Source organism: Pseudophryne corroboree, chromosome 9 (genome assembly GCF_028390025.1).
Source record: "Pseudophryne corroboree isolate aPseCor3 chromosome 9, aPseCor3.hap2, whole genome shotgun sequence".
In the NCBI taxonomy this organism is placed as follows: Eukaryota; Metazoa; Chordata; class Amphibia; order Anura; family Myobatrachidae; genus Pseudophryne; species Pseudophryne corroboree.
In genome coordinates, this window is record NC_086452.1 from 82,168,016 (window position 1) to 82,190,484 (window position 22,469).

General features: G+C 44.8%; 1 long non-coding RNA gene across 3 annotated transcripts in view; it reads right to left on the reverse strand.

The window, feature by feature from the left end:
- LOC134956708 (uncharacterized) overlaps nucleotides 1-22,469 on the reverse strand; it is a 240,495-nt gene that overhangs the window by 192,023 nt on the left and 26,003 nt on the right. The gene's annotated exons all lie outside the window — the stretch shown is intronic.

A 22,469-nucleotide genomic window follows, 5' to 3' on the forward strand; every position in this document is an offset into this window, starting at 1 on the left:
CACAGGATGTCCCTTCCAAAAAACCCTCCCCAAACAGCACATGACGCAAAGAAAAAAAGAGGCGCAATGAGGTAGCTGTGTGAGTAAGATAAGCGACCCTAGTGGCCGACACAAACACCGGGCCCATCTAGGAGTGTCACTGCAGTGTCACGCAGGATGTCCCTTCCAAAAAACCCTCCCCAAACAGCACATGACGCAAAGAAAAAAAGAGGCGCAATGAGGTAGCTGTGTGAGTAAGATAAGCGACCCTAGTGGCCGACACAAACACTTGGCCCATCTAGGAGTGTCACTGCAGTGTCACGCAGGATGTCCCTTCCAAAAAACCCTCCCCAAACAGCACATGACGCAAAGAAAAAAAGAGGCGCAATGAGGTAGCTGTGTGAGTAAGATAAGCGACCCTAGTGGCCGACACAAACACCGGGCCCATCTAGGAGTGTCACTGCAGTGTCACGCAGGATGTCCCTTCCAAAAAACCCTCCCCAAACAGCACATGACGCAAAGAAAAAAAGAGGCGCAATGAGGTAGCTGTGTGAGTAAGATAAGCGACCCTAGTGGCCGACACAAACACCGGGCCCATCTAGGAGTGTCACTGCAGTGTCACGCAGGATGTCCCTTCCAAAAAACCCTCCCCAAACAGCACATGACGCAAAGAAAAAAAGAGGCGCAATGAGGTAGCTGTGTGAGTAAGATAAGCGACCCTAGTGGCCGACACAAACACCGGGCCCATCTAGGAGTGGCACTGCAGTGTCACGCAGGATGGCCCTTCCAAAAAATACTCCCCAAACAGCACATGACGCAAAGAAAAATTAAAGAAAAAAGAGGTGCAAGATGGAATTGTCCTTGGGCCCTCCCACCCACCCTTATGTTGTATAAACAGGACATGCACACTTTAACCAACCCATCATTTCAGTGACAGGGTCTGCCACACGACTGTCACTGAAATGACGGGTTGGTTTGGACCCCCACCAAAGAAGAAGCAATTAATCTCTCCTTGCACAAACTGGCTCTACAGAGGCAAGATGTCCACCTCATAATCATCCTCCGATATATCACCGTGTACATCCCCCTTCTCACAGATTATCAATTCGTCCCCACTGGAATCCACCATCTCAGCTCCCTGTGTACTTTGTGGAGGCAATTGCTGCTGGTCAATATCTCCACGGAGGAATTGATTATAATTCATTTTAATGAACATCATCTTCTCCACATTTTCTGGATGTAACCTCGTACGCCGATTGCTGACAAGGTGAGCGGCGGCACTAAACACTCTTTCGGAGTACACACTTGTGGGAGGGCAACTTAGGTAGAATAAAGCCAGTTTCTGCAAGGGCCTCCAAATTGCCTCTTTTTCCTGCCAGTATAAGTACGGACTGTGTGACGTGCCTACTTGGATGCGGTCACTCACATAATCCTCCACCATTCTTTCAATGTTGAGAGAATCATATGCAGTGACAGTAGACGACATGTCCGTAATCGTTGTCAGGTCCTTCAGTCCGGACCAGATGTCAGCATCAGCAGTCGCTCCAGACAGCCCTGCATCACCGCCAGCGGGTGGGCTCGGAATTCTGAGCCTTTTCCTCTGATAAAGCTAAATATTTATCGTGTATATAACCCTTTATGAGGTCTAAGAACAACGTACGCTATCTACGTAAGAAGTAACGTAAGGGTACGCAAGTTGCGTATCGATCGCTTAGCCGTGATCGAGACGCTCAGGCGTCACGTTCACTCACGGCCAAGTGATCGCAGGCAGGCAGACTATTGGCTGTTGACTTATCGTAATGATTCGCTATAGCGTAGCAGCGCTCGGGACCACGAGGAGATCACCAGCGATGCAGACGCTCACAACGTTAAACCTTTATATCTATACCTTTAGTAATGAAATACACAGCAAACCTTAATGTAGAGACAAAGTGTAAGTGCAACCTTGTGTAACCTGATTAACTACAAAGCTGCTTGAGTGTCACCGATGCTCAGGGAGTACTTAACACTATAAAGAATACACAGATACCTGGGCTTAGGGTCCGAAACCTATTATGTGTATTATGACTATTATACTTGCAAAAGGAATCACAGTACAAATGATACACTACAATATAACATAAACCAACTAACCAGATAACTACACGGGAAATACAATACAATACAATTCAAGTCTAATCAAGGAAAAATACGAGAGAAAGAGAAGAGAGGGAGAGAGAGAAATGGCTCACAGTAAGACAATATGATTACGGAGAGAACTTACGCACAAGGGGAACGATCGCATGCGCCTCGATATCCAGCTCCCGATTATCAGCAATGAGAACCGTTGAAGAGAGTGAAGTTGGATATGGTCGGCCCGCTATTTATGCCCCACACACAATACAATTCAATGGTCCCTACAATCTCATTGTTCATTGGACACAGGAATTCGGCTTCGCATTATAACAAAAGGTCATAGGTTGATTCATACAGGTGGGCTGTGACTATTTCCAACTGCTCAGGTGGGAGGGAAACTGGGTTTCCCGCCGCATGGGTAATAAAGTGCAAATAAAGTAAATGTTCATAAACTTCTTATGTCCATAACTATTCGCACGAGCGATTGATCTGCTTCAAACCAACACCGGAATATTTCTAATTAAATATTCTTCCGATGGATACTAAACACCACTGTATTACTCCTATCTGACCCTTCGTATCAAACAAAGAGGGATTCCTCTGTTCATAAACATTCTATATTAACCAAACTTTCAGAATCTATCAAAGGGACCATGATCTACAAAATACATTATTAGTGAAAATATGTAATGATTGAGTCGCACGCTATGATCGCATAAACTCTACCGTAAATACGCATACCATGCGCCTGCGGGTGCCCGCGACTGTGAGTATGCGCACGTACGGGAGAGCGTACGCACGCGCAGCACGGACCTGTGTGAGGTGCAAATATGGTAGTGTGCATAGAGATATTTTTCTGACTTTGACAGTCCACCCTTTGGCAGTCAATAATAACTGCCACTTCCTGAAAACATTTCAAAAGGAGAAAAATATATGTCAGGGGTTAATTCATTTCCATGGTTGGGTAAGGGAGGAGAGAGGAGTAGGTGGGAAGAGGGTATGACCTAGTGAGATAGCAGAAGCATGTGTGTATGAGTCCATGTTTGGGGGGTCATGTATCATCGTGCCGTACGTGTTGTAAATCAAGCTTCGAGGTATTGCGAAGTATACATTTGAATTCCTTCTTATCCCGTGGTACAGGTCTGTGGATGGGCTGTCAAACTTTACCGAGCTCTTTTCGGATTTTGAACAAAATGGGGAGCACATTTTAGTTGATGATACATGAATGGGGGAATATGTGATTGCTGATATCTGTGCCTGTATTCCCTATACTATGTGTGTCATTACCTGAGGGTTGTAGAAATGAAGAAAAGACATAATTACGGTAAATGCGGTGGTATTCTATGTCAGGTTAATGTACATCTGTCGGTTGAAGTTTTGTTCGGTATCAGTTGAAAGTCGTCTTCTTTGCGCTGTTTTGCTCATTAAGCGTGAGCAATAAGCTTTGTCAATGCCATTAGATTTACAAAAAATGTTGGGCTAGCGTAATTTTAAGAATTCTAGGGAAACTGGGGATCCATGGCAAAGTTCATCAAATGTCCATATCTCAAGTGGTCAAAACTCCTTCTTTGGTCCATCCGTTGTCTGTATAGCGTCTCATCAACTTCCTCGTCCAAGGGGGTCTTGTTATCTTGGAGAAAAACCAGAAAAACAGGTGAAAGAAACGGACCGTAGAAATCGCATTTTCATCACATCATTGTTTCTATCGTTGGGTCGTAAATCAAATCCAGGTTAATTACAGTTTTCTCACTCCTCAAACTCATCACTCTGGTACTTTGTTTGCACCTCATTAAAGCCAGCCCGCATCTAAATATCAATCCAATCGATATAACGACACCTAAGATACATAGTAGAAACTTCCCAACATCCATTATGACTCCTTGAGCCCAGTCTCCTAAACCAGAGAACCAATTTCGCGGGTTCAACCATGACACCCAACCAGTCAGCTCATTACCTACAGCAGCAAGAGTGAGATTGTGTTTTCGGCGAAATTCCCACTTTAATTGGAGAATATCGTCTATCTTTTGGTCTATGACCTCTACCGGATCCTCGGTGCTATTTGTGATATACGTGCAACACTTCACGCCGTACTGTGTTGCCAATGTAACACAATATCCGCCTGTCACTGCTGTGAGGTAATTAAGAACCATTCTATGCTGTACCAGTTCTGTTTTATAAGCTTGAAGTTCTCTTCCAGTGTATCTAAACGTGTCATCATACATTTCAGTGATATTATCTAACAAATTGGCGAGTGCGGAAATGTATCTATAATTCATCACTCCTCGAGCGGTGCGAGTGAAATCTAACGCCACCAGAACCTGAATCCCGGTGGATTCATGGATCAGATCAGAGGCCGGATGCTCTAACCTTTCTGACAGTTGTCTTTTAACGAGGTGCTCGTAATGAGTGTGAGTATAAGGAGCTTGGGCACCACGGTGTATGTCTTTCATTTTATCATGAGTTACAGTCATTACTTCAGGCAATACTCTTCCAATATAACACAATCCTTCAGAGTTTGGGGCAAGCCACTTGTACGCCTTTCTCCCGCATATGAAATATGCATCATCGGGGAGAACATATGGGACGGAGAAAGACATTACCATATTACACACCTTCCAGGTGAAATCTCCTAGCCCTAATTCTTCCATCTGCTTAATGCACGTATCAGGTTGTACGATATGTGCACAGTATCCTGGTGATACTTCTCCAACTCTAGTAATCCTATTTCCTAGGGTGTATCTATACCGGAAAGATTTTCCTCTACTGGCTATGTGGCGTACAAGCTCTGTATCTGTAGGCATTCTATCTGCTCTATGTGAAAAGGTCATGGTGTGGTTACTCCATGATACTTCCCAATTTCCCGGCTTTCTGGGATTGGAGATGTTAAAACATAATAGGGACCTATCCACGTGGTATTGGTGGAGCTTCAAACTAGGAGGGCTGGAGATATTAAACCTCCGGTCCACCGGTCTCCCACCATTTAACTCAAGTACCTCCCCTATCGTTAAAGGAAATGGTACTAGCCCTGATTTGCTATGACCCTGAGGTACTTGAGAGCATACCCAACAATCTGTTTTGTTTAATACATTACCCACTAAGGAGTGATAATCACTCAATGGATGTCGGTCCATATGGATATTAAAACTGGATTGGCATTTCTTAATGCACCCATCTTCAATGACATTGTTACAGAGCCTACAGATACAGTTTTCTTCAGCTAACAATCCGTCACAATTTCTTCTGTGGTCAATGCTATCGGATCGTTTTCTGATACTCGCCTTTGCTTGTTGGTTAGGTTGATCTTGGAAAACTACGCCTCCATCTTTATCATCAGAACCCATTCCAGAACCTCTATCGACCTCCATGGTACTCTCGCCGGAACAGACTGCTCTGGTCAACATCATGGTCAACAGGAAAATCCGGATCACAGTCTCTTGGGGCAAGTCCATCTTTGAGGAGGAGACGAAGAAGAATGAGAAGGAGGAAAAATACATTTGAGGGAGAGGGGATGGGAAGTGGAAAAAAACAATAAAAGGGAGTGGGGAGTCGACAACAGCTCTCGGTCTTCAAGGCTCAGGTGCCGCCTCAGTCCTCCTGGAACAGACACTCCAGTGATACAACCTCTACCGTCTGTTCCTTATCACGGGACTTCTCTGGATCAGCAACCTTCTTGCAGTGGGATGAATGGACCCAAGTCTCTCTCTCAGCAACCTTCAATGCTGTCGTGCTAGTCAATAAGACCTGGTATGGTCCTTCCCATCTGTCAATAAGGCAACCTGAGCGTAGAAAATTTTGTATCATTACATAATCCCCAGGTTCAATGTCATGACAACTACTATCAGGTAGATCAGGAATCACCAACTTTAGATTATCATTTTGATTCCTTAACTGTTTACTCATGTTAATCAAGTACTTTACAGTTACTTCATTGTTACATTTCAAATCATCCTGAGGGTTAATCATGACATGCGGTTGTCGACCAAATAAGATTTCAAAGGGGGACAGATTAAGAGGGGACCTGGGAGTGGTTCTGATACTGTACAATACAATGGGTAAAGCTTCTGGCCATGTCAATCCTGTCTCTGCCATCACTTTACTCAATTTATTTTTAATAGTGCTGTTCACTCTTTCGACCTTCGCACTCGCCTGTGGACGGTACGGAGTGTGCAGCTTGCTATCAATTCCCATCAACTTACACATTCCTTGAAAGACATCACCTGTAAAATGGGTACCCCTATCACTTTCGATTATTCTAGGGATACCATATCTACATACAAATTCCTGCACAATTTTCTTAGCTGTAAACATAGCGGTATTTGTAGCTGCAGGAAATGCTTCGACCCAATTCGAGAAAACATCTATACAAACAAGTACATATTTCAAATTCCGACAAGGGGGTAATTGAATGAAGTCAATTTGTATTACCTGGAAAGGGCCGCCGGCAGGTGGGATATGGGATGGTTCTGTAGGTATTGCCTTTCCAATATTCTTTCTCAGACAGGTAAGGCATGACATTGCTCTTTTACTCGCATGAGAGGAGAATCCTGGGGCGCACCAATAGGCTCTTACCAATTTGCACATTCCCTCCTTGCCTAGATGAGTCAGCCCGTGAGTTGCTTCAGCCAGACATGGAAGATATGCTCTGGGGGCCACTGGTTTACCATGTCCATCCGTCCAGAGTCCTGAGGACTCTTGGCCACATCCCTTTGCCTTCCAGACTGCCTTTTCCTGTGTGGAACACAAATTTTGCATTTTACACAACTTCTGTGTGTTGATGGTATTGAATACCATCAGTTGTGTGGTGTCTGTCTGTATGGGGGTAGCAGCTGCTAACTTAGCAGCTTCGTCTGCTCGGCTGTTACCAAGTGATACCGGGTCTTGGCTATATGTGTGTGCTTTACATTTGATAACAGCCACTCTGTCGGGTTCCTGTATCGCTGTTAGAAGCCTTTTTATGTGAGCTGCATGCGCTACCGGTGTACCAGCTGCCATCATGAAATTTCTGAGGCGCCATAGGGCTCCGAAATCATGGACTACCCCGAATGCGTATATCTAGAATCGGTGTAGATATTGGCTGACTTACCCTTAGCCAATTCACATCCTCTGGTTAGGGCGACCAGTTCAGCAACCTGGGCTGAGTGAGGTGGGCCTAGCGGTTCCGCTTCTATGGTGTCTTGGTCATCTACGACTGCGTATCCAGTACACAAGTCTCCCGAGTCTGACTGTCTGTGACAACTACCGTCCGTGTAGAACGTGAGTTCTGCATCTTCCAGTGGGTTGTCACTGATGTCAGGCCTTGCGGTAAAATTTTGGGTCAAATATTCCATACAATCATGTGTATCTTCCTTTGTATTAAATCCTCCTTCCCCAGCACTCTCACCTTCCACCCTTTGTGCCTGACCAGGCACACCTGGGAGATATGTTGCAGGATTTAATGCACTGCATCTCCTTATGGTGATGTTTACGGGGGCCATTAGTGCTAATTCCCATCTTGTAAACCTCGCTGATGAGACGTGTCTGGTTTGGGCAGAATTCAATAAGGCTGATACCGCATGTGGCGTATGGATTGTGAGGTTGTGGCCTAGCACGACATCTTCGCTTTTTGTCACTAGCAATGCTATCGCAGCAACGCTTCGCAAGCATGTGGGGAGGGATCGCGCTACCGTATCTAGCTGAGCGCTGTAGTATGCAACTGGCCTGCTGGCATCACCGTGTTTTTGGGTTAGTACGCCTGCCGCGCAACCAGCACTTTCTGTTCCGTATAGTTCAAAGGGTTTCCCATAGTCTGGCATACCTAGTGCTGGTGCCTGCGTTAGGCACTGTTTGAGTCTCTCAAATGCTGTTTCGGACTCGTCTGTATGCGAAATCCTATCAGGTTTGTTCGAGGAGACCATTTCCTGCAAAGGTAACGCTAAAATGGAAAACCCTGGGATCCAATTACGGCAATACCCACACATTCCTAAAAACGTTCTGATCTGTTGCTGGGTTTGTGGCAGGGTCATGTCTCTAATTGCTTGGATTCTATCAGCGGTCAGGTGTCTCAGTCCTTGTGTTAGACAGTGTCCCAAATATTTTACCTTAGTTTGGCATAATTGCAACTTGTCTTTGGACACCTTGTGTCCGGTGTCTGAAAGATGAAACAGGAGCTGTTTCGTATCCTTCAGAGATGCTTCCAGTGAATCTGAACACAGTAATAAATCGTCCACATACTGTATCAATACTGATCCACTGTCTGGTTGGAAAGACTGTAAACAATCATGCAAAGCCTGAGAAAATATACTTGGACTATCTATGAAACCTTGGGGCAATCGAGTCCACGTGTATTGGACTCCTCTGTATGTGAATGCAAACAAATATTGGCTGCCAGGGTGCAGAGGTACCGAAAAGAAAGCGGAGCAGAGGTCAATAACAGTGAAAAATTTGGCAGTGGGAGGGATTTGCATTAGGATGACAGCTGGATTTGGCACTACGGGGAACTGACTCTCAACTATTTTGTTAATCCCCCTTAGATCCTGCACTAGCCTGTAACCCCTCCCCCCACTCTTCTTAACAGGGAAGATGGGACTATTGGCAGTGCTGGACGTTCTTACCAGAATGCCCTGTTGTAGCAAGCGCTCTATTACTGGGTAAACTCCTAACTCCACCTCTGGCTTCAGAGGATACTGTGGGATTTTTGGAGCTATCCTACCATCTTTTACTTGTACAACTACTGGAGCTACGTTTGCCATTAATCCAGTGTCCTGTCCGTCTTTTGTCCAAAGTGACTCTGGTATCTGAGATGTCATCTCTTGTACTTGGGATGGATTCCTATTTGTCATAATGGTATGTGACATTAATTTTGATGGGGAGTCTAACATGTCTCGCACTTCCTGAGCGTGTTTCTCAGGTATGTCCAAGAATACACCTTCAGGAGTACAATAAATGACGCACCCCATTTTACACAGTAAGTCTCTTCCCAGGAGATTGGTTGGTGCCGATGCAGCCAGCAAAAAGGAATGCTTGGTATGCAAAGGCCCTATTGTAATCTCGGCTGGTTTGCTAACAGGGTAGTGCTGGACTACTCCTGTTACTCCCATGGCTGGAATTGTCCTACCAGTGGTCCTCATGCCCACTGTCGAATTTATCACTGACTTGGCCGCCCCTGTGTCTACAAGAAAGTTTAAAGTTTTACCAGCTACATTGATTGCGACCTCGGGTTCACTTTCAAGGTTGGCAATCAATTTCACTGGCTGCAGATTACAGGTATGGCCACACCCCTATTGGGTATGGTGACCTCCCTGAATCCCGCTGGCAGCAACTATTTGTGAGGGAGATAGTTGGGAACTACCAGAGGCATGCCAGTCTCTGTTTGGGGGATATCTTTTTGTTTCCCCTGTATGTGGCTCATAACTTCGTTTCTGCGGACCTTGCTCCCAATGTCGTGTGTCGTGTCGTTGTCTAGGGGGTTGGTATGATCTTTGCGAATTTTTCGCTCTACAGTCTCGTGCATAGTGTCCCTGTCTTTGACAAGAATAACATGTTATCATAGTTGACTTACCCACAGGGTTGGATGGTACATACGCAGGCTGCTTTGTGGTCAGAGCCTGTATACTTACTGACATTAGCTTATCACTCTGCGACTCCCTGTGTCTGGTGATGTTTCGGTCGTGATCAATAGCAGCCTCTCTCAAAGTGGACACTGACAGACCTCGCCAACATGGTTGCGTGGTCTGTACCCTTGCCTTTAATGTTTCCTTCAAACCATCCATTAGTACAGATACTGCTACTTCTCGATGGTTTGGATTTGTCCTAATGTCCTCTATACCAGTGTACTTTGCCATTTCTAATAGTGCCCGGTGAAAATATTCTGCAGCTGTTTCTGACTCTTTTTGTTTAATGGAAAATATTTTGTTCCATTTAACAACTGCTGGGAAATGCTCCTTTAACTGTAAGTTTATCCTTCTTACGTTATCTTTGTTGTACACATCTGTAAGAGGTACATCCAGATCTAGTCCACAATCAGCTAAAAATTGAGCTGAGTCGACATTGGAGGGTAAACAAGCTTTTAGCAATATCTGCCAATCTTTATTATTGGGCTCTAAAGTGTTTCCTAAGTCTGTGATGTATTTTTGGCTGGCAACTAAATCTTTTCTAGGGTCAGGGAATTCAGACACTATGGTCCTTAATTCCATTCGGGAAAATGGGCTGTACATGGCAATGTTCCTTATGGGAGTGGCTCCTGATACATCTGTTTTCCCATTGGGAACTGCTATTACCCTAACAGGAGTAATTCTAACAACCTCATTCTGTGTAGATTCTACAGCTTGTGGTGAAATAGTCTCAGCATAATGCATGGTGCCGTACTTACCTGTTGATACGACCTCACCTATCCCTCCGCTAGGGGCCTTTACTAATCTCGTGGGTGTTGCTGTGCCTACTGTGGTCTCTGCTATGGTGGCTGCTAGAGAGAGCGCTGAAATCATTGTCGCTTCGTCCTCTTGATCACACTCCTGAGGAAAGTTCAAAACAGGGTACAACTTGCACGGGTTAATACTTGCATGGGTTAATGGGTTAACATTATCATTAACATTTACACAGTTACTAAGTGATTTTGTGTTACACCTTAGTGCGTCTTTCTCCGTAATCAACTTCTCTCCCGATATATATGGTGGCGGCGGGGCCGTGGCAATCAGTTTTCTGTTAGAGCCAGATCCTGCCGCCTGAGCCAAACCTCTCTGTATCTCACCTTCCTGTTGCCACAACTGTAAATAATCATAATGCTGAACTCGTCTCTTTGTTGATTTTATGAGACATATCCTCCTCCTTAAATTTTGTAACACCTCTGGGCTGAAGCTACCTATTCTTGGGAATTTCTCCCGGTCTTGTACCGTCATTCTCTCCCATTCATCACATAAAACCTCTGTGTGACTTCCATATTTCTCACACATGATATACCTGGCCGACCCAATTGGTCGGACCACTGAATCAACCCGAACCGAGGTTGATCGCCCCCTACCTGAACAACTGGCCCCCATAACTCTGCAGGCGTTGCTTGCTCTACCTCTGATCTCTATATCAAGGTCTTCAGCGAACCCTTACAGAAAACCAGATTGTTCACAATAGGCTGACGGTGGCGGTTTACCGAGTACCCCACTCACTCGCCCACGCCGACCAATGCGACCTGATCACACCGATATGGTGCTGGCGCACTCGACCCAGGGCACCTATAAAAACCGTTGTTTACTGGAACATGCGAGGGTTATCCGCAGAACACTTACTCTTTCCAGTAAAGGTGAGGTTTGTCAGATAGTTCCTGAGTGACCAGCGAACTTCCCTTCTTGAAAAATAAAAAATTACACAAATCACGTCAGAATGTACAAATAGCGTTTGTGACCCCTTTACTCTAATGGTACTAGGTCAGATTACTAACTACTGTACACAATTACGTGCGGTCCAGTCGTTCAGTACACAAACTAAGCTTGTATACGGAAAGACCAATGGAATCGAAACTTACGACTGCGAATTCCTTCAGCCAGAGCTTGTACGGCCTATATGGGTCTTGCACCAACCCTTCTCTTGGTGTTGTGCCTCTGAACTGTATAGCGGACTTCCCTGTTTACTGTACCTGGACCTGCTGGTCTACTATGACCTCCTGGTCTTGTTCTGTACGACCTCCTGGTCTTGTTCTATACTGGTCCGCTATACTCTAATGCTCAAATATTATGTTTAACCAAGGATGCCTCCCTAGCCACCGTGCACGTCACTTACACGCGTGTACCTCACGAGTACTCGACTTTTCTTGTGGTTCAACCTTTAAGTTATATAAACTTATGTAATACAAAAACACTCACTCATCACATGTACACTTTTGCTTCTATTTCTATTTCTGCGCAGAAATTTTTCTTTAGCCCAGCTGTGTTACCAATTAGGAGCAGGATCTGTTAATTTAAATTTTGGATTTCCAAAAATAGACTTGCGTTATTTATCGCCTGTGGCGCTATTTACCGCTTTGCGTTACTTACCGCGTTGCGTTAAAAATCAACTTATCGTGACTTGAGCTACGTGGGCGTAACCGGACGCTCCGTTGCGTAATGTACGCTGCGTGCGTCCGCCTTTGGATTGCGTACACAAGTCTTTTGTTAGGGACACGTGTACGCAAAGCAAAGATCCACAGTAACACAATTTATATTTTTATCAATGTAGATGATCCCTGGTCATCTACCACACAACACACTGACTTCGCCTTATCTCCCAGGCAAAACTGTGTGTTTGTCTATCTTTTAACTATATTACCTTTACTCTTAAACTATGAAATAACGGCAAATCTTTTTTTAGCACTTCTATCGACTATAAAACTGGCAGACAGGAGAGTGATATACGAAAATGAAAAAGAAAAAGAAATGCAGATATATATGTGTGCGTGCGTGTGTACGCAAGACAAAAAAATACAGTTTTAAAAGACACTAGCGTTTTGTTCTTACCTCCGGTTCCCGGATTCCTTCAGCACTCTTTTATCTAAGCGAAGCAGACGCTTATCCTGTCAGCACTACGAGACAACCTCGCGCCCTTTGCTGAGGGATAATGTCTGCTGATCTACCTAGTGCAGATATGTGAAGGACAGGACGAGCCGCCAATTGATAAAGCTAAATATTTATCGTGTATATAACCCTTTATGAGGTCTAAGAACAACGTACGCTATCTACGTAAGAAGTACCGTAAGGGTACGCAAGTTGCGTATCGATCGCTTAGCCGTGATCGAGACGCTCAGGCGTCACGTTCACTCACGGCCAAGTGATCGCAGGCAGGCAGACTATTGGCTGTTGACTTATCGTAATGATTCGCTATAGCGTAGCAGCGCTCGGGACCACGAGGAGATCACCAGCGATGCAGACGCTCACAACGTTAAACCTTTATATCTATACCTTTAGTAATGAAATACACAGCAAACCTTAATGTAGAGACAAAGTGTAAGTGCAACCTTGTGTAACCTGATTAACTACAAAGCTGCTTGAGTGTCACCGATGCTCAGGGAGTACTTAACACTATAAAGAATACACAGATACCTGGGCTTAGGGTCCGAAACCTATTATGTGTATTATGACTATTATACTTGCAAAAGGAATCACAGTACAAATGATACACTACAATATAACATAAACCAACTAACCAGATAACTACACGGGAAATACAATACAATACAATTCAAGTCTAATCAAGGAAAAATACGAGAGAAAGAGAAGAGAGGGAGAGAGAGAAATGGCTCACAGTAAGACAATATGATTACGGAGAGAACTTACGCACAAGGGGAACGATCGCATGCGCCTCGATATCCAGCTCCCGATTATCAGCAATGAGAACCGTTGAAGAGAGTGAAGTTGGATATGGTCGGCCCGCTATTTATGCCCCACACACAATACAATTCAATGGTCCCTACAATCTCATTGTTCATTGGACACAGGAATTCGGCTTCGCATTATAACAAAAGGTCATAGGTTGATTCATACAGGTGGGCTGTGACTATTTCCAACTGCTCAGGTGGGAGGGAAACTGGGTTTCCCGCCGCATGGGTAATAAAGTGCAAATAAAGTAAATGTTCATAAACTTCTTATGTCCATAACTATTCGCACGAGCGATTGATCTGCTTCAAACCAACACCGGAATATTTCTAATTAAATATTCTTCCGATGGATACTAAACACCACTGTATTACTCCTATCTGACCCTTCGTATCAAACAAAGAGGGATTCCTCTGTTCATAAACATTCTATATTAACCAAACTTTCAGAATCTATCAAAGGGACCATGATCTACAAAATACATTATTAGTGAAAATATGTAATGATTGAGTCGCACGCTATGATCGCATAAACTCTACCGTAAATACGCATACCATGCGCCTGCGGGTGCCCGCGACTGTGAGTATGCGCACGTACGGGAGAGCGTACGCACGCGCAGCACGGACCTGTGTGAGGTGCAAATATGGTAGTGTGCATAGAGATATTTTTCTGACTTTGACACCTCGCACCCCCAGTTGCGGGAGAATGTGAAGGAGGAGATGTTGACAGGTCGCGTTCCGCTTGACTTGACAATTTTCTCACCAGCAGGTCTTTCAACCCCAGCAGACTTGTGTCTGCCGGAAAGAGAGATCCAAGGTAGGCTTTAAATCTAGGATCGAGCACGGTGGCCAAAATGTAGTGCTCTGATATCAACAGATTGACCACCCGTGAATCCTTGTTAAGCGAATTAAGGGCTCCATCCACAAGTCCCACATGCCTAGCGGAATCGCTCCGTGTTAGCTCCTCCTTCAATGTCTCCAGCTTCTTCTGCAAAAGCCTGATGAGGGGAATGACCTGACTCAGGCTGGCAGTGTCTGAACTGACTTCACGTGTGGCAAGTTCAAAGGGCATCAGAACCTTGCACAACGTTGAAATCATTCTCCACTGCGCTTGAGACAGGTGCATTCCACCTCCTATATCGTGCTCAATTGTATAGGCTTGAATGGCCTTTTGCTGCTCCTCCAACCTCTGAAGCATATAGAGGGTTGAATTCCACCTCGTTACCACTTCTTGCTTCAGATGATGGCAGGGCAGGTTCAGTAGTTTTTGGTGGTGCTCCAGTCTTCTGTACGTGGTGCCTGTACGCCGAAAGTGTCCCGCAATTCTTCTGGCCACCGACAGCATCTCTTGCACGCCCCTGTCGTTTTTTAAATAATTCTGCACCACCAAATTCAAGGTATGTGCAAAACATGGGACGTGCTGGAATTTGCCCAGATTTAATGCGCACACAATATTGCTGGCGTTGTCCGATGCCACAAATCCACAGGAGAGTCCAATTGGGGTAAGCCATTCTGCGATGATCTTCCTCAGTTGCCGTAAGAGGTTTTCAGCTGTGTGCGTATTCTGGAAAGCGGTGATACAAAGCGTAGCCTGCCTAGGAAAGAGTTGGCGTTTGCGATATGCTGCTACTGGTGCCGCCGCTGCTGTTCTTGCGGCGGGAGTCAATACATCTACCCAGTGGGCTGTCACAGTCATATAGTCCTGAGTCTGCCCTGCTCCACTTGTCCACATGTCCGTGGTTAAGTGGACATTGGGTACAACTGCATTTTTTAGGACACTGGTGAGTCTTTTTCTGAGGTCTGTGTACATTTTCGGTATCGCCTGCCTAGAGAAATGGAACCTAGATGGTATTTGGTACCGGGGACACAGTACCTCAACCAAGTCTATAGTTGGCTCTGCAGTAATGATGGATACCGGAACCACGTTTCTCACCGCCCAGGATGCCAAGGCCTCAGTTATCCGCTTTGCAGCAGGATGACTGCTGTGATATTTCATCTTCCTCGCAAAGGACTGTTGGACAGTCAATTGCTTGGTGGAAGTAGTAAAAGTGGTCTTACGACTTCCCCTCTGGGATGACCATCGACTCCCAGCAGCAACAACAGCAGCGCCAGCAGCAGTAGGCGTTACACGCAAGGATGCATCGGAGGAATCCCAGGCAGGAGAGGACTCGTCAGAATTGCCAGTGACATGGCCTGCAGGACTATTGGCATTCCTGGGGAAGGAGGAAATTGACACTGAGGGAGTTGGCGGGGTGGTTTGCGTGAGCTTGGTTACAAGAGGAAGGGATTTACTGGTCAGTGGACTGCTTCCGCTGTCGCCCAAAGTTTTTGAACTTGTCACTGACTTATGATGAATGCGCTGCAGGTGACGTATAAGGGAGGATGTTCCGAGGTGGTTAACGTCCTTACCCCTACTTATTACAGCTTGACAAAGGCAACACACGGCTTGACACCTGTTGTCCGCATTTCTGTTGAAATACTTCCACACCGAAGAGCTGATTTTTTTGGTATTTTCACCAGGCATGTCAATGGCCATATTCCTCCCACGGACAACAGGTGTCTCCCCGGGTGCCTGACTTAAACAAACCACCTCACCATCAGAATCCTCCTTGTCAATTTCCTCCCCAGCGCCAGCAACACCCATATCCTCCTCATCCTGGTGTACTTCAACACTGACATCTTCAATCTGACTATCAGGAACTGGACTGCGGGTGCTCCTTCCAGCACTTGCAGGGGGCGTGCAAATGGTGGAAGGCGCATGCTCTTCACGTCCAGTGTTGGGAAGGTCAGGCATCGCAACCGACACAATTGGAGTCGGACTCTCCTTGTGGATTTGGGATTTCGAAGAACGCACAGTTCTTTGCGGTGCTACTGCTTTTGCCAGCTTGAGTCTTTTCATTTTTCTAGCGAGAGGCTGAGTGCTTCCATCCTCATGTGAAGCTGAACCACTAGCCATGAACATAGGCCAGGGCCTCAGCCGTTCCTTGCCACTCCGTGTGGTAAATGGCATATTGGCAAGTTTACGCTTCTCCTCCGACAATTTTATTTTAGGTTTTGGAGTCCTTTTTTTTACTGATATTTGGTGTTTTGGATTTGACATGCTCTGTACTATGCCATTGGGCATCGGCCTTGGCAGACAACGTTGCTGGCATTTCATCGTCTCGGCCATGACTAGTGGCAGCAGCTTCAGCACGAGGTGGAAGTGGATCTTGATCTTTCCCTAATTTTGGAACCTCAACATTTTTGTTCTCCATATTTTAATAGGCACAACTAAAAGGCACCTCAGGTAAACAATGGAGATGGATGGATACTAGTACTAGCTAATAATACTAGTACTAATACTAGCTAATAATAATAGTACTAGCTAATAATACTAGCTAGATACTAGCTGCTAATATAGACTGGTTGATAATGAGATGTAGTATGTATAAAGAAGAAAGAAAAAAAAACCACGGGTAGGTGGTATACAATTATGGATGGACTGCCGAGTGCCGACACAGAGGTAGCTACAGCCGTGGACTACCGTACTGTGTCTGCTGCTAATATAGACTGGTTGATAATGAGATGTAGTATGTATAAAGAAGAAAGAAAAAAAAAACCACGGGTAGGTGGTATACAATTATGGATGGACTGCCGAGTGCCGACACAGAGGTAGCTACAGCCGTGGACTACCGTACTGTGTCTGCTGCTAATATAGACTGGATGATAATGAGATGTAGTATGTATAAAGAAGAAAGAAAAAAAAAACACGGGTAGGTGGTGGTATACAATTATGGATGGACTGCCGAGTGCCGACACAGAGGTAGCTACAGCCGTGGACTACCGTACTGTGTCTGCTGCTAATATAGACTGGTTGATAATGAGATGTAGTATGTATAAAGAAGAAAGAAAAAAAAAACCACGGGTAGGTGGTATACAATTATGGATGGACTGCCGAGTGCCGACACAGAGGTAGCTACAGCCATGGACTACCGTACTGTGTCTGCTGCTAATATAGACTGGATGATAATGAGATGTAGTATGTATAAAGAAGAAAGAAAAAAAAAACCACGGGTAGGTGGTGGTATACAATTATGGATGGACTGCCGAGTGCCGACACAGAGGTAGCTACAGCCGTGGACTACCGTACTGTACTGTGTCTGCTGCTAATATAGACTGGATGATAATGAGATGTAGTATGTATAAAGAAGAAAGAAAAAAAAAACCACGGGTAGGTGGTATACAATTATGGATGGACTGCCGAGTGCCGACACAGAGGTAGCTACAGCCGTGGACTACCGTACTGTGTCTGCTGCTAATATAGACTGGTTGATAATGAGATGTAGTATGTATAAAGAAGAAAGAAAAAAAAACCACGGGTAGGTGGTATACAATTATGGATGGACTGCCGAGTGCCGACACAGAGGTAGCTACAGCCGTGGACTACCGTACTGTGTCTGCTGCTAATATAGACTGGATGATAATGAGATGTAGTATGTATAAAGAAGAAAGAAAAAAAAACCACGGGTAGGTGGTGGTATACAATTATGGATGGACTGCCGAGTGCCGACACAGAGGTAGCTACAGCCGTGGACTACCGTACTGTACTGTGTCTGCTGCTAATATAGACTGGATGATAATGAGATGTAGTATGTATAAAGAAGAAAGAAAGAAAAAACCACGGGTAGGTGGTATACAATTATGGATGGACTGCCGAGTGCCGACACAGAGGTAGCTACAGCCGTGGACTACCGTACTGTGTCTGCTGCTAATATAGACTGGTTGATAATGAGATGTAGTATGTATAAAGAAGAAAGAAAAAAAAAACCACGGGTAGGTGGTATACAATTATGGATGGACTGCCGAGTGCAGACACAGAGGTAGCTACAGCCGTGGACTACCGTACTGTGTCTGCTGCTAATATAGACTGGTTGATAATGAGATGTAGTATGTATAAAGAAGAAAGAAAAAAAAAACCACGGGTAGGTGGTATACAATTATGGATGGACTGCCGAGTGCAGACACAGAGGTAGCTACAGCTGTGGACTACCGTACTGTGTCTGCTGCTAATATAGACTGGATGATAATGAGATGTAGTATGTATAAAGAAGAAAGAAAAAAAAAAACCACGGGTAGGTGGTGGTATACAATTATGGATGGACTGCCGAGTGCCGACACAGAGGTAGCTACAGCCGTGGACTACCGTACTGTACTGTGTCTGCTGCTAATATAGACTGGATGATAATGAGATGTAGTATGTATAAAGAAGAAAGAAAAAAAAACCACGGGTAGGTGGTATACAATTATGGATGGACTGCCGAGTGCCGACACAGAGGTAGCTACAGCCGTGGACTACCGTACTGTGTCTGCTGCTAATATAGACTGGTTGATAATGAGATGTAGTATGTATAAAGAAGAAAGAAAAAAAAACCCACGGGTAGGTGGTATACAATTATGGATGGACTGCCGAGTGCCGACACAGAGGTAGCTACAGCCGTGGACTACCGTACTGTGTCTGCTGTTAATATAGACTGGATGATAATGAGATGTAGTAAGTATAAAGAAGAAAGAAAAAAAAAACCACGGGTAGGTGGTGGTATACAATTATGGATGGACTGCCGAGTGCCGACACAGAGGTAGCTACAGCTGTGGACTACCGTACTGTACTGTGTCTGCTGCTAATATAGACTGGTTGATAATGAGATGTAGTATGTATAAAGAAGAAAGAAAAAAAAAACCACGGGTAGGTGGTATACAATTATGGATGGACTGCCGAGTGCCGACACAGAGGTAGCTACAGCCGTGAACTACCGTACTGTGTCTGCTGCTAGTATAGACTGGATGATAAATAATGATATAAAAAATATATATATATCACTACTGCAGCCGGACAGGTATATATTATATAATGACGGACCTGCTGGACACTGTCTGTCAGCAGAATGAGTTTTTTATAGAATAAAAAAACACCACACAAGTCACACGAGTCCACGACGAGTGTACTTTTTCAGGCAGACAATCACAATATACTATAGTACTGGTGGTCAGTGTGGTCAGGTCACTGGTCACAGTGGTCAGTGGTCAGTCACACTGGCAGTGGCACTCTGGCAGCAAAAGTGTGCACTGTTTAATATGTACTCCTGGCTCCTGCTATAACCTATAACTGCTCCCCAGTCTCCCCCACAATTAAGCTGTGTGAGCAGCACAGTCAGATATTATACATAGATGATGCAGCACACTGGGCTGAGCACAGATATGGTATGTGAGTGTGACTGAGTCACTGTGTATCGTTTTTTTCAGGCAGAGAACAAGAACAGAACGGATTATTAAATATTAATAATGATAAATTATAAAACTGCACTGGTGGTCAGGTCACTGGTCATCAGTCACTAGTATAATATAATAACTCCTCCTAAGCTCCAGTAAGTAAATGAACGTGTCTCACTCTCCTATCTATTTTAATTTCTAAACGGAGAGGACGCCAGCCACGTCCTCTCCCTATCAGTCTCAATGCACGTGTGAAAATGGCGGCGACGCGCGGCTCCTTATATAGAATCCGAGTCTCGCGATAGAATCCGAGCCTCGCGAGAATCCGACAGTGTGATGATGACGTTCGGGCGCGCTCGGGTTAACCGAGCAAGGCGGGAAGATCCGAGTCGCTCGGACCCGTGTAAAAAAACCTGAAGTTCGGGCGGGTTCGGATTCAGAGAAACCGAACCCGCTCATCTCTAATAGTCACATGTCTCTTTTTTATTTAATACTATTAAGAAACACATTTCATGACACTGAAGCTGAAGAGGTTAATGTATTCCCACATGTATGTAAACAAAAAGGAAGGAGAGTATACACTGCGCCCACAGATAACAGCAGTGAAGGTGTACAAGGAGATGTCACTCTTTCTCCACCAAGACACTAGAACAAAAACAAGAGTCCACCTTCCGCTGCGCTATCCGTAAGTCCTTAAATGGTGTTTCTTTCAATAACAATTATTCAAATAAAAGAAAACAGTCTCAGATTCTAAAGTCCATGAAGGGGAATCCTCCACAATCTGGATATTTATAATTAAATGGTGCGTGAGAATCTTCAATAAACAATACTTGACAGAAGTCTAATCTGTACGTGTGAATGGAGAATTCTGTATAGGTACGCACCGTACTCACATGTACAATGTGCGTGCTGTATCCATAAAGGTATCTTTCTCCCCCGTGCAGCTTGATCCTCTTCCCTTGTAGACTCCCCTCAAAGGCAAGGAGAAGAGAAGAAAAGGGGTGGGGAACCCCAATGGTGTAATGTGTTCAATATGATAAATCAGATATACAGAACTGCCAAAAAATTTTTAAATCTTATTCGTAATTGGGAGCATACCCAACTCACATGGATAGAGACGTAATACTCCTATAAAGGTATCTTTTATCAATTCAGGAAAAAATGGGGGTGATGCGTACCCCAAACTCACGTTCTACAAGATTCCTGAAAGCACATCAGGGTTTATTTAGAAGGTGGATTTCCTGCCTCTTCTCTGTTGCACTCTCCCCGGGGCCACCAGATATATAGAACCCACAAAAAAGGAAGTTTCTTTAGGTAATGTGTCCATTTATTGTTAAAAACAATTTAAAACAAATGGTTTTTTCTTAAGAGCATAATCCACCATGCAAACAAATGGGGGAACACATCCAAATACTGGGAGGTAGTTGTGAAAAAAACAGACCTGGGGTGCGGTACATCCGGATTCCCACACTCCTGAGTGCTGATCTCCCGGGTATTGGGGTGTGCCTCCTGAACTACCAACGCGTTTCAACTTAAAAAGTCTTTATCAAGGTGTGTCTGGGTGGTGTGTTCTCTGGGTTTAAATACCCTGTGGCATGGTGGCATCCATTAAAGGGCGGGTCCAATGACCAAATATAAGTATGGTTAATATAATTACTGCTCCATCTAGGATTGCTCACATATATAGTGGCAGCATTAAAATAACCATGCTGCACTGTTAAAATGAGTTTATACTTTTAAACAGGCTAATTCCCCGTTTATTTGCGTTCCACACACTGTGGAACGCACATCACATCCGCCGGAAGTGCGGGCGGACATGACTGTTACTATGGGGACGGACGTGTCCCGCCACCTCCCCGGCAACCTATCGCCCAAGTGTTGCCTAAAAATCCCCCGTCCAGCTATAGATGACCAGCGCCGGACGCGAGGAGTCCTTCTGTGGTGTGCGCTTCACGCTCCGTGAAGCGCACACAGTTTCCACCGGAAGTGACCTGCGGGTGTGAGCGGACATTTCTGTTCCCATAGCGACGGCTAAACAAAGCCGTTTCTATGGTGAAGCGCCGTGCATGTCCATATGTAAGGCCGTGGACAGCACGAAAGTTGTGGGGTTTTATGATTGTTAATCGTTATTTGTGGGGCATGTGGTTTAAACATCCCACACTCTCCTAAATACAGATTTTAATAGGTGATGTAAACAATCGTTTTAACTTGAAGGGATACTGCATATAGGGGGCATGTGATTAAGATATCTCACACTCTCCCGGATAAAAGTTTTTAATAGATGATGCATATGATCATTTTCTATGTTGCCAGGTAGGATACTACACATAGGGGCTGGCCATGGATGTCCAGGGAGGATTAAATATAATGGCCGGGGAGATATATAGGCACTGCTCCTTACCCCATATAACAAGGATAGACCGTGCCAAAAAATGGCCATATGTGTGATTTAACCTAAAAAAACTTCTAAAATTAACACATACTGGATCCTAGATTAATATAAAAATACAGTTTATACGGAGTTTTTTTAAAGGGATTTTCTTTCAGGCCCACATATATACGGCCTTTATTCCTGGGAATATATCCCCAGGTACCCTATTACGACCCCACAAAAAAAAGGGGGGGGATCACCATATTCCTAAATCCCAGAGGTGACCTCACCCCAGATCTGCCTCAATCACCACTCCACATCATGTATAGCAGTTGATAATATAGAAGTATGATTCCTAACCCATATCCTTCAAAGGGAAACTTTATATGTCCTATAGGTGAATGGTATATTCTAATCATAATTTCAATGGAAGGCTAGACCAGG